Source organism: Pagrus pagrus (genome assembly GCF_965226575.1).
Source record: "Pagrus pagrus genome assembly, chromosome: 19".
Lineage (NCBI taxonomy): Eukaryota > Metazoa > Chordata > Actinopteri > Spariformes > Sparidae > Pagrus > Pagrus pagrus.
In genome coordinates, this window is record NC_140203.1 from 19,528,214 (window position 1) to 19,541,924 (window position 13,711).

Sequence of the window (13,711 nt, forward strand, 5' to 3'; positions counted from 1 at the left end):
TCGGAATCACTACATCACTTACTTTAACAATGTTAAGGAGGGGGGGTCGTGTGTCTCTGTCTGCACGGGAGAGAAAGATAGAGACAGACAAAAAACATCTGAGACAAAGAGGAAAGGGAAAGCAGGGACGGGGGAGTTTAGAGTTGGTGCCAGTACCCACGGAGGGAAAACGATTCCAGTATTTCTTCCCTCTTTTTTTTTTTATCATGCTTCTCCCCCCTTAGAGAGCTGGAATGACTAATAGAATAAGGCATGAATCTCAGGCTGATCTGTTTGGTATGATGAACCAGAAAACGAGAATCACAGCCGCAGTATGCACTTTGATAAGGAATCCAAAAGGAATAATGAAGTGACAAAAATCACCCTGCTGCATGTTGGATACTTAGCGTGTGCAGGAGGCAGCGCTGGCTCCATTTAACATGTTAACATCAGCTCCTAACACACAATAAAACATGCATCAATTCTTTTTTGTATTTATTAAACCTGTGATTCATAGTTGATAATACTCTGAAAAATACATTAAAACATGTGGCACTGGTGCGCAGGGGAAAGATTGCCAAGTAGAAGGCAATTTATTTCTGTGTTCTTGCAGGATGCACATTAAGATGGAGGGGCCCTATTCTCTAAGCTGAGTCAGGATATGGCCTGACCCCGTCTCGACATCAAAAGCCCCTGCGGTTGTCAGCTGAATTGATAGATTTGGACGACGTCGCCCTAATATGCCCCAGACAGCTGAATTGATTTCATCTTATTGAAGGCATGCATGTGTAGGAGATGCTTTTAAAAACAGCATGAAGAAGAAGAGAGTACAAAAAAATAACATAAAATGATGCATCCTTTCCTTTTCACTTCTCCTCTCTTCTGCCTTGTTCTTTCATGTTTCTGCCATCTTGCACAGAAGCTGGAGATAATGCCACTTCTGTCCACCAACAACAGCCAAAGGCTAATCAGATGCATGCATTATTTGGAAAGAGTAGGCCTTTACTCCACTCCTTCTGGCCGACATTATCTCAAGTGCGCACGAGCCCAGTCGAAGATAATAACAAGGAGGGATTACATTTATTTCCCTACTGCCAGATATCCGAGAGATATTTCCCAGTAGTTCTACTTCACATCCCACTTCTTCTCTGTCAGCTCTTGAAGGGATCAGTGTAACATGCCAAAACAATGTTTCTGCAGTGTCTTTGTTTTCTCACTTCATGCTCTCAAGTCTCATTCCAAGAAGTGAAAGCTTAGCACCATGGAGGAGCCGGGGAGTGTACCTGGCGCGGGACTTAAATCACAACAAAACAGATCCGGCTGAGTCCATTTGTTTGAATCTGATTCAATCAGCCTACCAAAGTCACAGCTGACAAGGAAAGAGTTTTGCTGTCCCTCAATGTTTTTGGCAATTGAAATAGCCTATGAAACGCAAGCTTAAGGCTAGGTTGCACCAAGACGGATTGAATGTGAAATAAATGTAGAAATGAAGATTTAACTACCAAACACAGGTGCAAATTTCAAACCTGAATATATGTTTATGATGCAGCGTCAAATACAGTAGTTTTAGTCAATGGCCCTAAGCTGTAGTTGCCCCTCTAGCATCACTTTTGCACCTGCAGGGCTCCATGTGTCACGTCCAGTTAGACTTTACTTGGTCAGGTTTAGGACAATATCATAGTGTGGGTTAGAGCAATTTGTCAGATAATGCCAGAATTGTAGTTTTAAACTTAAAAAAAGAAAAAGAACATTATCGACAGAGTGTGAACAAACAAAGTGTGCTGACCTTGTCAAAGACGTTTAAGTTCTGTGTTGCAGAGATGCCTACTGAAGTTAGCATGCTAACCGACCAGCCCCAGCCCATCCTGTCTTGCAATACCACTTTGAACCGGCCCTCGTTTAGTTTCAGCAGGCAGTTATGTGCCACCTGTCATAAATTAACAATATAACACACACAAATCTTACTTCTATTTTTCTAACTAAACAGAAAAATACAACCGTACACCTCCTGAATTCAAGTTTCCCTCTTTTACCGAACTAAGACAAGTTTAATGGCCTCATAAACTCTTCTTAAAACGCACTTCATCAAACTCAACATAAATTAAATTGAACTAACCATCACAGTCTGCTGCTGATATCCGACTCTCTGTCGCCCTTTCCTGCTTCACGCCTCTCCTCTCCCTGCTTGCTGTCTTGTCGTCCCCTCATTGTCCTGGTCCTTGTCTTCAATCTGACCTCCATAGGTTCTTGTAATCTCAGGTTACCATATCCAGTTGAGCTGATCCCCATGGCCGTAGTGACTCACCCTGTGATCAAAGGTACCAGTCCAGGCAAATACTAGGGGCACTGGCTCCATGGTTAGCTGAACCATGGGCTAATTAGCTCCTGATGTGGGCTTTTCTTGCTTTTTATACTACTACCCTAGAGGGGCGCCTCCAGAAATGACGCTCCAGGGGTACCTGAAGCATTCGGCCTCTGACCAAGCTGCCATATTTGACACTTTGGAAATGAGAAATGGCAGCCAAAGATGGATTAATTAGAGAGAGATGAGATGAGAGAGAATGACTGGAGTTCCACCATAAAATTTTATGATATATGAATTTTTTTTAACACCATTAGCTGAAATTAGACTCCTAAAACATGCTGTAAATTGTTGATCTGAAACTGTTTTTAACTGGATTTGTATTCAAGATAGCTTCTTTGAAGAATTAATTAAGTTTGCATGTGTTTGTGTGTATATGTGTGTGTAACTAGAGAGAGTAGTCAGACACCAAGTTACAGATATTTGATCATATTTTACCCATTTAATGTGGTAGCAAACATATAATTTATGGATTAAATAAATTAGCTGAGTTCAAAACGAAAGCATCCAACACAATCAGAATGCTGAATAATATTATGTAATTGCTAAACCCCCGATAAATGTATGCCTGGGTGGCAAAAGCCTGCAATGTATAATTAAACTCAAAATCCATCATGTAACCCACTGCTGTTTGTGGTGTGCACATGTCACGCTATATGAAGTGCAACTGGACAGTGATTGTCAGAAAACTATGGTTGTTTTGTTTCTAATCATCTTGTCTTTTTAGTTGTCGGTGACACTTTTCAAAAAGAATTGACGGAAAGGACAAAAAAAAATCCTTTTGTGCTGATTAATGTTGCTCTCAGTCAACACAACCATTTACATATTCAATACCCATCATCCCTCTCCTTCTGTTGTTTAGATACTTGCAATATTTACAGCCATACATCAGATGCACTGGATGGAAGCAATCCAACAAAAAGCACCAAACCATCTCCAATGTTCTCCCTCATTTGACAGATGAGATTCAGTTATACTGTACAGTCGTGAGGCTGTAGGGCTTTTGTGTTGATTTTATCAAGAGTAATGAAATCCATCAGTAACGGCACCATGTCTTCTGTTTTAAACTTTATGTTCTACATTGAGAAGTTGTCCTCCTAATGATGTTTTTGGAAGCAATTAAAAATAATGACATATAAAGTAGTAGTTTGAGTCTCTCTGAGGTTATGACCCGAGTGCTGATGTGTAGTATCTTGGCGTGCATGTATTTTTTTCTATTTTAATTTGTCATGTCATTAACCTAATGCTACTGAGCAACCCACTTGCACACCTTTTATATATTAGCTGTTTCCTCTAATCTCCTTATCGTGGTGGTTTTAAAGGGAACACAAAGCTTAAAACAGCAAAAATGCCCTTGCCATTGTGTAGACTAACTGTATTCTTAAAAAGGAACGTAATTACACTTGGAGATATGAGATTCCTTCTCTTACTGTATACATTGTTACAATATAGCTTACGATTGCTGTCAAAATCTTAGACCTGCTCTTTGAATGCAATTACTTATTGTTTGCAGAGTTGAGTACTAAACTGGTAGTGACTTTTTTACATCGGTAGAAGTGTTGTTGTTGTTTTTTTAGCTGACCCCATCCACAGCAGTACATTGCTTAGCTTCCTACACTGGTTCTCCTGCTGCTTTTCCAAACCGCGTGCCGACCGCCATCTGTAATACCCTTACTATGAATAGCACCACAATTAACCCCACTTGAAAAAACCCACACTATCCCTTTAAAATGTCCCATGGTACCCACGTTTCCAGGGACTTGGATTGGTTCTGTCCAGTCACAAACAAGAAGTGTTCTCACACCTTTCCCATAATCTGAAATGTTGTGTTTTGTGAAATGCTGTTATATTTTCTGAAATGTGTCTTGTTAAATGTTGTTTTTTTGTGAAATGTTGTTGTATTTTGACCCTCAGGGCCACCATAAAAACAATTATCTTATTTGCAAAATTAGTTTTAATCTCCCAAACCTAACCAATCTGCAGTTGTATGCTGATGTTCTGATGTTCTGGCATATATGTTGCTGGTATGCTACAACATTATATATATATATATATATATATATATATATATATATATATATATATATATATACACACATACACACACACACATATACACACAACTAACGACTAAATTGGTTGATTGCATATATATATATATATATATATATATATACACATACATGTATATGTCTGTATGCAATCAACCAATTTAGTCGTTCAGGCATGAGGATGTGTTGTGGACATAATATCTGGGGTCAGTTTACGTGCAGCCTTTGCAGGTTAGTCCTTAAGTGACCTTCAGTGAGTGTGTGTGTTGGCCAGGGCACAAGTCTCTGTGTGTGTACCTCTGGGTGTTTGTCTTTCTATGAATGTATGTTTAACGTTTTGTTTTTTTGTGGTTTTGTTTTGTTGTCATTGTTTTTTCTGAGTTTTGCTCACAGAATTGCTCCCTGGGTGATTAATATTAATATTGACATTGGTGATAAAAAGGATTGTTTTTCCAAGTAATTTCCATCTGCCCTTCAGCAGGCGAGACAGCGAGCAGCCAACACGCTGGCTAATCCCCCCATCTCTCTGCTGAGTCCTGCTTGTTCAGGTGATGGCATTATTTAGGCCAGCTGACATGGCTTAAACAAGTCTACTTCCAAATCGTACATAATAACTAGGTCGTTCCAAGGTGAGCGGGCGGCTGGTGGGTGGTGTCAAAGGGCTCCGAGGGGAGGGTACCACTGACCCTGTGGCCCCATGTTGTCAGAGTTAGATGGAGCAGCAGGGGCGTGCTCTTGCTTGTAGTCAATTCAGCTGTGTAGTCGATTCCAGTCATTTATTCATACAGCGTGTCCTCAAGAATTACTTTCTCGGACAACGCCCGCTACCTCAATTGAACTAATCGATAATCAATCACAAAATATGAACCCAGGCAAGACAGTGTTGGAGAGATATTACACGTCTGCCACATAGATCCCTACTGTAAAAGGGGAAAAACATAATTGGAAGAAACCTTGGGTTAGCTAAGGTCATCTCTCATCCTGTCAAGTTGGTTTAGTGTGCAGCAGGTCAGCGTATTGCCCTGGTTGTTAAACTAATTGTGATTTTTGTTGAATAAGGACGTTCCGCAATGGCTATAGTGCAGTTCTACTTCAGCTGGTTTCATATTGCCTTTTGACCAAGGTGAAATCAAAAACCTTTGCAAGATAGTATTTGTGCTATTAAACCAATGAGCTAAAAAAAGGCCAAAAAGCTCCCCACTTGAGTCAGTTTAAATCAAAAATCAAAAATCAAAAGTGATAAATACAACTTTTAGGTAAGTTTAGAAAGGAAAATTATGCTTTTGGTCAATGTTTTTAGTAATGTCTTAGCTCCAAGGATGTCAGCCATTCAGTCCAGACTGAACAATCTCAACAACTACTGCATGACTTGGAACAGCATTTAGTACAGGCATTTGAAGCCCCCAGAGGATTAAACTCAGACTTTGGCTGAACTTTCCTCTGGCGCCTTCAGTCTGTCTAACTTAAAAACACTTATTGTGCCAAATCTTTCAACATCTACTTGGATGTATGAGCACAACATTTGGTACTAACAGTCCATCCCAGTCTCATGCCAAAGTGTATAATAGGCCCACCAATCCACTAGGCACGAAGGCACATGTGTGTATGAATGTGCAGTACCAGCAGGGGGCGATAATGATGCAATTCAACGAGCCATTAAAGGTGCTATTTGTAAGAAAAGTTGATTTTTGAGTCTCATTCCCAAACTCGTCAAAAACTGGCGCTTTTGGACGTAGGATGGGTTGGCCGCCATTCCAAAGCATTTTTGATGAGTTGGGAATGAGACTTAAAAATCAAGTTTTCTTACAAATAGCACCTTTAAGTCCAAACAGGAGGTGGTTGTGGACAGTTGGGTAGATCATTCATGGGACTTTCACCCAGGCGACCAGGGTTAGAATCACGCCAGAGCCAGTGAGGACTGTTTTTAGGAAGTTGTTTTGACCAAAACCATGATCTGTTCCTAAACCTAAGGGGGTTGTTTTGGTGCCTAACCAGACCAGATCCAGCATGAGCAAGGTTGTTTAAACAGATAGGCGAGGCCAAACACGACAATAACATGGAGGAACGGTGGGTTTGGTCATGGTATGCCTTGATCCTTGCACATTTTCTGTAGTGACATCCCCAGAACAAATGTATCGTACCAAATGTTAGCATGCTAACACGGCCCACTTACTCATTTAAAATTCAACCAACTTGGTGAACATAGTAAACATTACACCTGCTAAACATCAACATGTTGTTATGTCATTGTGAACATGTTAGCATACGCATGCTAACATCTACCTCAAAACAGTGCTTTGCCTAAGTGAAGCCTCACACAGCATGACTGTAAAGTCTTTGTCTTGTTAAATGTTAAAACCACTATTACACATTGAAATGTTTTATTTTAGGTAAGACTGGATATATTTATGTGCAAATATGAATGTATTTCTCAGGAGATCAAGTTCAATAGGTGCTGGAATAAAACAGCATAATAAACAGTAACAGATGAGACACAGGGAACCAAAAAAATAAAAATAACACGATGCAGCAGTGAGATGGGACTTCCAGGCCAACACTGCACCTGCACCCACCGCCAGGTACAAACATTGCATTGGACCAGCATCTGAGAGAGACGAAAGACAAGCCACACACACTCAAACACACTCCCAGCCATGCCAACCCACACACAGAGCCACACACACACTCACACAGACAGCAAACACAGAATAGATTCAGCACCAGTGAACAGGAGGCTGCTTTTCACAGGGTCCCCAACTGCTGGGTATTTTTTTTTTTTTTTTAAATCGCATTTTTTTTCCTTCTTCTTACTCTCTCCCGGTCCACAGTTCTCACCTCACTCTAATTCTAGTTATTTCTGTAAAATGAGCTATTTTTATTGTTAATTTCAGTCCTCTCCCCATTTATTTTCCCTCTGTGGGAACGTTTCTACATGGTCATGTGGGCGTCGGGGCTTTCGATGCGCTCTGCTGACTGCTCAGATTATTGCTATCCATCATTTGTTTATATTCTCATTTAGGAAAGGAGGGCACTTCCATTATTGCATTATAATTTCCTGCAGAGGTTACAGAAGGCCGGATCCAACTTTAGTTGTGCTCTCCCTGCTCCTTCACACCCTTCCACTTCACAGCATAAAATAATACCCACACAGTTTCCAAGACCTCCACACAATGAGAAGCTGCTTCCTGTCAGCGCTACTAGCAGTTCTTCTTTTCACTGCTCTGAAATGTCAATACCACAAAAAGCCTTGCCACAGAGGCGGACAATGAGAGGAGGCCTGGTGCTACGCATGAAGACCGCTGTTAAGATATTCGCATGATGCTGCAGCAGGCGAAGCTTCTTGGAACACCAACTGTCTTGGGTCGTCACTCCTTTGGAGCTCAGTGAAAAGGGCAGTCAGACATATACTAATGGAAATATTCTCATATTTCCTGTTGTTTTTACCACCTATATGCTAATTTCGTGCCATTTGCCTTTTTCTCACAGTCAAAGCTATTCTGGTAATTAATGCAAATGTGTGCATATTTCATTAGATAAAGCATAATTTGCATATTTAAACACAACATTTCAGAAAACTTGTATAATGACTGTCTTACTGTAAGTAATTTCCTGGGGAAGTGTCATGGTGATATCTACTAAGAGGATATTGTGCCCTTTTTATTCACCATTTTTTATCTAAAAATGTATAGAATTTCACAATACATATATTTCCAGGCCATTTTCTCAAAATGAGTTTTGCCTTATACTCTGAGCCTGTAATCTCCACTTCAGTGGCATGCACATACATCAAACTTTCTAGTTTTAATCCTATTCATATGCCAAAGGTTTTTACAGAGGGTTCTGTTCACATATCCTTCAAAGCCTGATTAATGTAACATTTTAATCCTAAAACAAGGCGAAAATGGATCTTATATCTAGAGAGTAGTTTCTGGTTTGTGGTGTGATAAAGAGAATTCAAAATTCCCTCAGTGGAAACCTTTTGCTCTAACGTGAACAACGTGAAAGAAGAATGAAGGAATGACTCTGGCTTTATCCAGTGATTAGATTAAAAAGCTCTGGAAATGTTAAAGAATACACACATATTTAATTAGATAATACTTGCATATTTAAAGATCACATTTCAGAAAATACCTGTCTCAATGCGGTGTTTTCCACTCCTTGTCCTGCATGGATGTTTCCCTGCATCAAACACACCTGATTCAAATGATAGCTCGTTCTAAGGCTTCAGGGGAGCTGGACGACGAGCTAATCATTGGAATCAGGTGTGTTGGATTAAGGAAATGTGTGAAACATGCAGTGCTCCTGCACTGCATGTTTCACATCAGGACCAGGACTGACAACTACTGTCTTAAAGGATAACTACCGTTTTTTACAACCTGGACCTTATTTCTGGCAAAATATATGGTCATTTACTCACCCAGATAACTTTGGTGTCATTCGGCGTCGTTCGGACGAAATTAGATCCAGTGTAGCGGCGATATATCCATATAATGGGAGAGACGGGGCAGCGACACACAGCCTCTATATAACGCATTATCTGCCACGAAACTAGTTCATTTCATCAATATTTTGTTATGAAATGCTAGCGCTATTAGCCTCTGAGTCCGGGCTCGTCTATTGTCAACATCCGGGGTCTGTAGGCTGATCTACTACCTATGACCTGGAAGATGTCGTCTCTGAGCTGCGCGCGCACCCGCGACAGCGCGGCTTGTTTACCTGTAGCTGCTACTGCTAGTTTGACCCCGGATGTTGATAACGGACGAGCCCGGACTCAGAGGGGAATAGCGCTAGCATTTCATAACAAAATATTGATGAAATTAACTAGTTTCGTGGCAGATAATGCGTTATATAGAGGCTGTGTGTCGCTGCCCCGTCTCTCCCATTATATGGATATATCGCCGCTACACTGGATCTAATTTCGTCCGAACGACGCCGAATGACACCAAAGTTATCTGGGTGAGTAAATGATCATATATTTTGCCAGAAATAAGGTCCAGGTTGTAAAAAACGGTAGTTATCCTTTAAGCCCTGTCCACATGTACAACTGTATTTCTTAAAACAAAGCTTTGTCTATGCATTTTAGCCTTTTGTTGACACGTAAACAACGTTTTAGGTCACTGATGACCAGTGTTGGGGGGAACTCGTTGCAAAGTAATCCATTAGAGTACTCAAATTACTTTTTTGTTGTAATGAGTAACGTAACGCGTTAGCAATTCAAGTTACTTTTTCATAAAAGTAATCCATTACTGGAAAAAATTGCTGTCTTTTCCTTTGCTTTTATTGCCACAAATGGAGTGTTAATGTTTACACTGTGAGCACAGGAGCTTTGGACTGGGAGGGGCTGGGGCTAGCTGGTTGGCATGCTAACTTCAGTAGGTAACTGAGGAACACAGCACATTGAGAAAATGTCAAATTACTTTTTTACATTCTGTTGATAATTTTAATTATGTTTTTATGTTTTCAACTGAAATTCTTACATACAGCCCCTTTAATGTAGGTAATCAACTGGGGAAGTTCAATGATGATATCTGTTAGTTTGCATTTTTTACCCTATACACCTCTCATGTCTCCCCTTAGTCATTTATCCATGACGTGTTTTACACGCAGCTGCTGTACAATAAAATGGCGGTTAAACAACACGTACGTGTCTTGCAGTTATCCAATAAACTCTCAACTCAGAGCAGCTCCTGGCCTTTCAGAGAGGCTACTATTTCAGCAACCCAAGGCCCTGAGGGATGCTGTTGCAGACTCATAATGCTCTGTGTGGCCCTGATACTAAGCAATAACATCATACACCTGTCATAGTGTATTCCAGAGGTGGCTATATGTCTTGTCATGTTAACAACACTATAAATGGGACGCTAAGAGGCCAGTATCTTCTCACAGGAAGCATGCGTCCTCAGGAATTCTCCCTTAGCTGCCGAGTCATCTCGTGTTAAGTCACCCTAACTGTGGCTACGGGTTGGATAAACGACGTTGCCGCCTGGTGCGGGGGCGGCAGAGCAGGGTTGAGACATTGTCTGGAGAGGCCCCGTGGCGATGTCAACACATTCACTGCAGGCATTCCTCTAAAAACAGCTGGCTTTCAGGTGCTTCGATTCCTACCCCCTTTTCTCTGTCCTCTCATTAAGCAGCCTCCGGGGACAAGCTTCTGGGCAGCTCTTCTCTGGCCTGCAATGATAATGTTGATCCTCCAGGCTTACAGCCAAACAGAGAGAACTTTCTATACTTAGTAAGACCATCATAAGCATATCTGCAATAACATTATCAAACGCAGGGATGGAAAAAAAGCTGGGCAAAGATTTTAGGGGGTTATTCAAGCTTAGTGGAGTAGTTAGCCTCTACTGTCTGATCTGTCTCAGGGCAATATCATATCAGAATAATGAGGACAGATATACTCCAGCTTTGGAGACTCCGCAAAGCAATCTTTGAATACATTTGCCTTTATATATAATTTATTCAGTAGCTAGCTGGAGACAATTTCATATCTCCATATCGTATGTCAGAGAAGAATTACTCATGTACAGTGCACGCAGGATTGTTATGTAATAACCAACAACTTGAAAGCCTTTAAATTAAGTTTTCCAGATTAGCTTCAAACCCAGCATCTGGTGGGAATTGACAGCAACAATGGTAGAGAGAGGAGATAAGCTGTACTTGAACAGAAAAAAAGCTCAAAACAGGCAAGAATTTGTAGAGATTAGAGAAGAAAGCAGTGCCAATCGTCTGTTTAATCAAAGGAAACTCTATATATCCTTGATGAAATATATTTTTCTTTGTAATGGGATATAAACCACATTTTGGGGACAGAACATTTGACGAAAACAGATTTGTTTTCGCCTCTTTCAGACAAAATGGAGTATTCAGTTTAAATTCAATAACAAGATGACCTGGAAACCCTACAATCATCCAAACATTTTTCTTGGATTACTCTGTTGTATTTTGCCGTTGTGAAAAATCGTTTGATGATGAATCTTAACATTCAGGAACAGAACATTGTGCAGTGCATTTATTTTTGTCTCCTCTGAGGTTGCAGTTTTGTCACAATTTCCCCCAAAAATAAATGTGAGACTGCCTCTAATTGGCAAAGTGGGCTGAAATGATTTTATTAATATATGCTGGTATTCCATTGAATTGCATTTTTCTAACACTGCTGTCTGACTAAATCACATCCAGGATGTGTTTAAGCTCGCACTACTGCAGGATTTAATATGCTAATGTTGTGGAATACCCGCAGAATTGCCAGCATCTGACAGAGATTAACAGGTAGTTAACAGATCTCTCAATGAAAAGAGTGAAAATAGCATAGCGACAGACACGTTAGATGAGTGTGGCTGCCTCAGTGCTGTTTCACACCAAATGCACAAGCACAGCATTGTGTTTCTGGGGGAGGGCCATTGTTTTGAAAGGAGAATGGGCTGTAGGCTCTTAACCAGTTTAACAGCTGAGAGCTGTGATTATCCACCACAGTTTGCATACAAGATTTAAAGGATAGATTCACATTTTTTCCAATCACGTGCCCATACTGTTTGTACATTTCACAAAGTTGTCATGTAATTGTTCCTCTCCTCCAAACTGGCTGGAAAGAAATCCCTTTTCTAATGCGATTCCAATGGAAAGGCATGGATGAATCCACAGCGTTCGTTCTGTGCAACAATGCAATCCAAAGTTCAACTAAGGTTTAAGTGAGTCTTCAGCAGTCTTAGTTGGACAAAACAAGTTGGTGTCTTACAAAGTTGCAGTCATTTTGGTGCAAAATTCCCTCTTAATTTCGCTATCCCTCATCCACCGCTCAGCAAGAAAATAATTCAAGAGACACAAAAAGAGGGAATTACATACTAAAACGACTGTAATAATGGATCAGTTTCCAATAAATCCTCATAAAAACTCTCACCCTGCCGAAAAATATGCTGCTTTATGAGGCACATCTAAATCTGGAACTGTAAAAAGATTCAGATTTTGTACTTTGTAACCATCAACTCTGTCCCCAGAATACATGTTGGCATTGTACACAATGACACTAACATTTCTTTATGTTCCAACTTTATGTTCAGTTTTTTATTTCATATTTTGACGATGCTGTGCTTTTGTCTGGTTATGTTTAGGCACAAAAAACACTTGGCTAGAGTTTATGTTTTAGCATAAAATACCTGCTTTGGTTGGCACAAACACAGCTGGAGATGTCCTGACTTGACAATGCCGTGCTTTGGTCTGGTTACATCCAGGCACAAAAAAGCCAGAAACACTTGGTTAGGGTAAGAATAACATCATTTTTTGGCATAAGATAATTTGGTCAGCACAAACACCGCTAGAGATGTCCTGACTTCTCAACAAAACATCTGCCTTTATGTTGTATTTCTTGTTTTGATAACACTGAGCTCTGGTCTGGTTAGGTTTAGGCAAAAACAAACAAACACTTGGTTAGGCTTAGGAACAGATCATTATTAACTTAACGTTTGTTATACACTGTATTTCCAATTCCAATAAAATGTAGAAAGCAACCTGTAGCTAAAAAAAAGTGATGCTACTTTCAATGCTATGCCAAAGCCTAAAAGCCCTGGGGGTGTTATTCATGTTCACCATTAAATCTATCCTAAAAATAGACTTCCCTCCCATAATGCACTCCCACTTGCATTATCCCTTAAGTATGTACTTATTACCTGAGTAATTCTTTATAGAGCTCTTTCACTGGCCATAACAGGCTATAGAAACATACCACAATAAAGACATTGGAAGTAAATATAATAGTTATATACATAAGAAACATTACAACCATTCTATTCAGTTTCAGCGGGATGTGGATGTCAACAGCTTCAGAAGACACGTGGGCAGTCATGTACTGTTTAAACTCAACAACAATCACTGAGGGACCCTTTAGGCCAAGTCCCAGCTGCACCACCAGAGCTGCTCACTGTCCAACAGTAAAGCCTGTATCAGTGCACAGCAGCTCCCAGCAAATGCGTGTAACTGTATGAATGTCAAGCAAGGCGTTGTTGAAAGCGAGCCTGCGTGCTCAGCAAACCTCCCCTGAATAAATAAGGCTTAAAATAGAGAGACGAAGACGTGTGACGAAGGTCATGAGACAGACTCCATGATCTTGCAAGTTCACATTATGCACCCGCTCCTGGTGAGACACCAAGGCAGCCCATTAAATAGAATTTAATATAAAGAAAGAAACAGTATTTCAGGGGCATAAGCCAAGGCTTTGGCAGGAAGGAACCGCATTTCACAGAGTGCTGTGCAACTTTGTCAGGTAAACGTGACTGTTAGGGACAGGCGAAGATTGATGGAATCTTTTTTCCCCTTGGCTCAGCAGTCT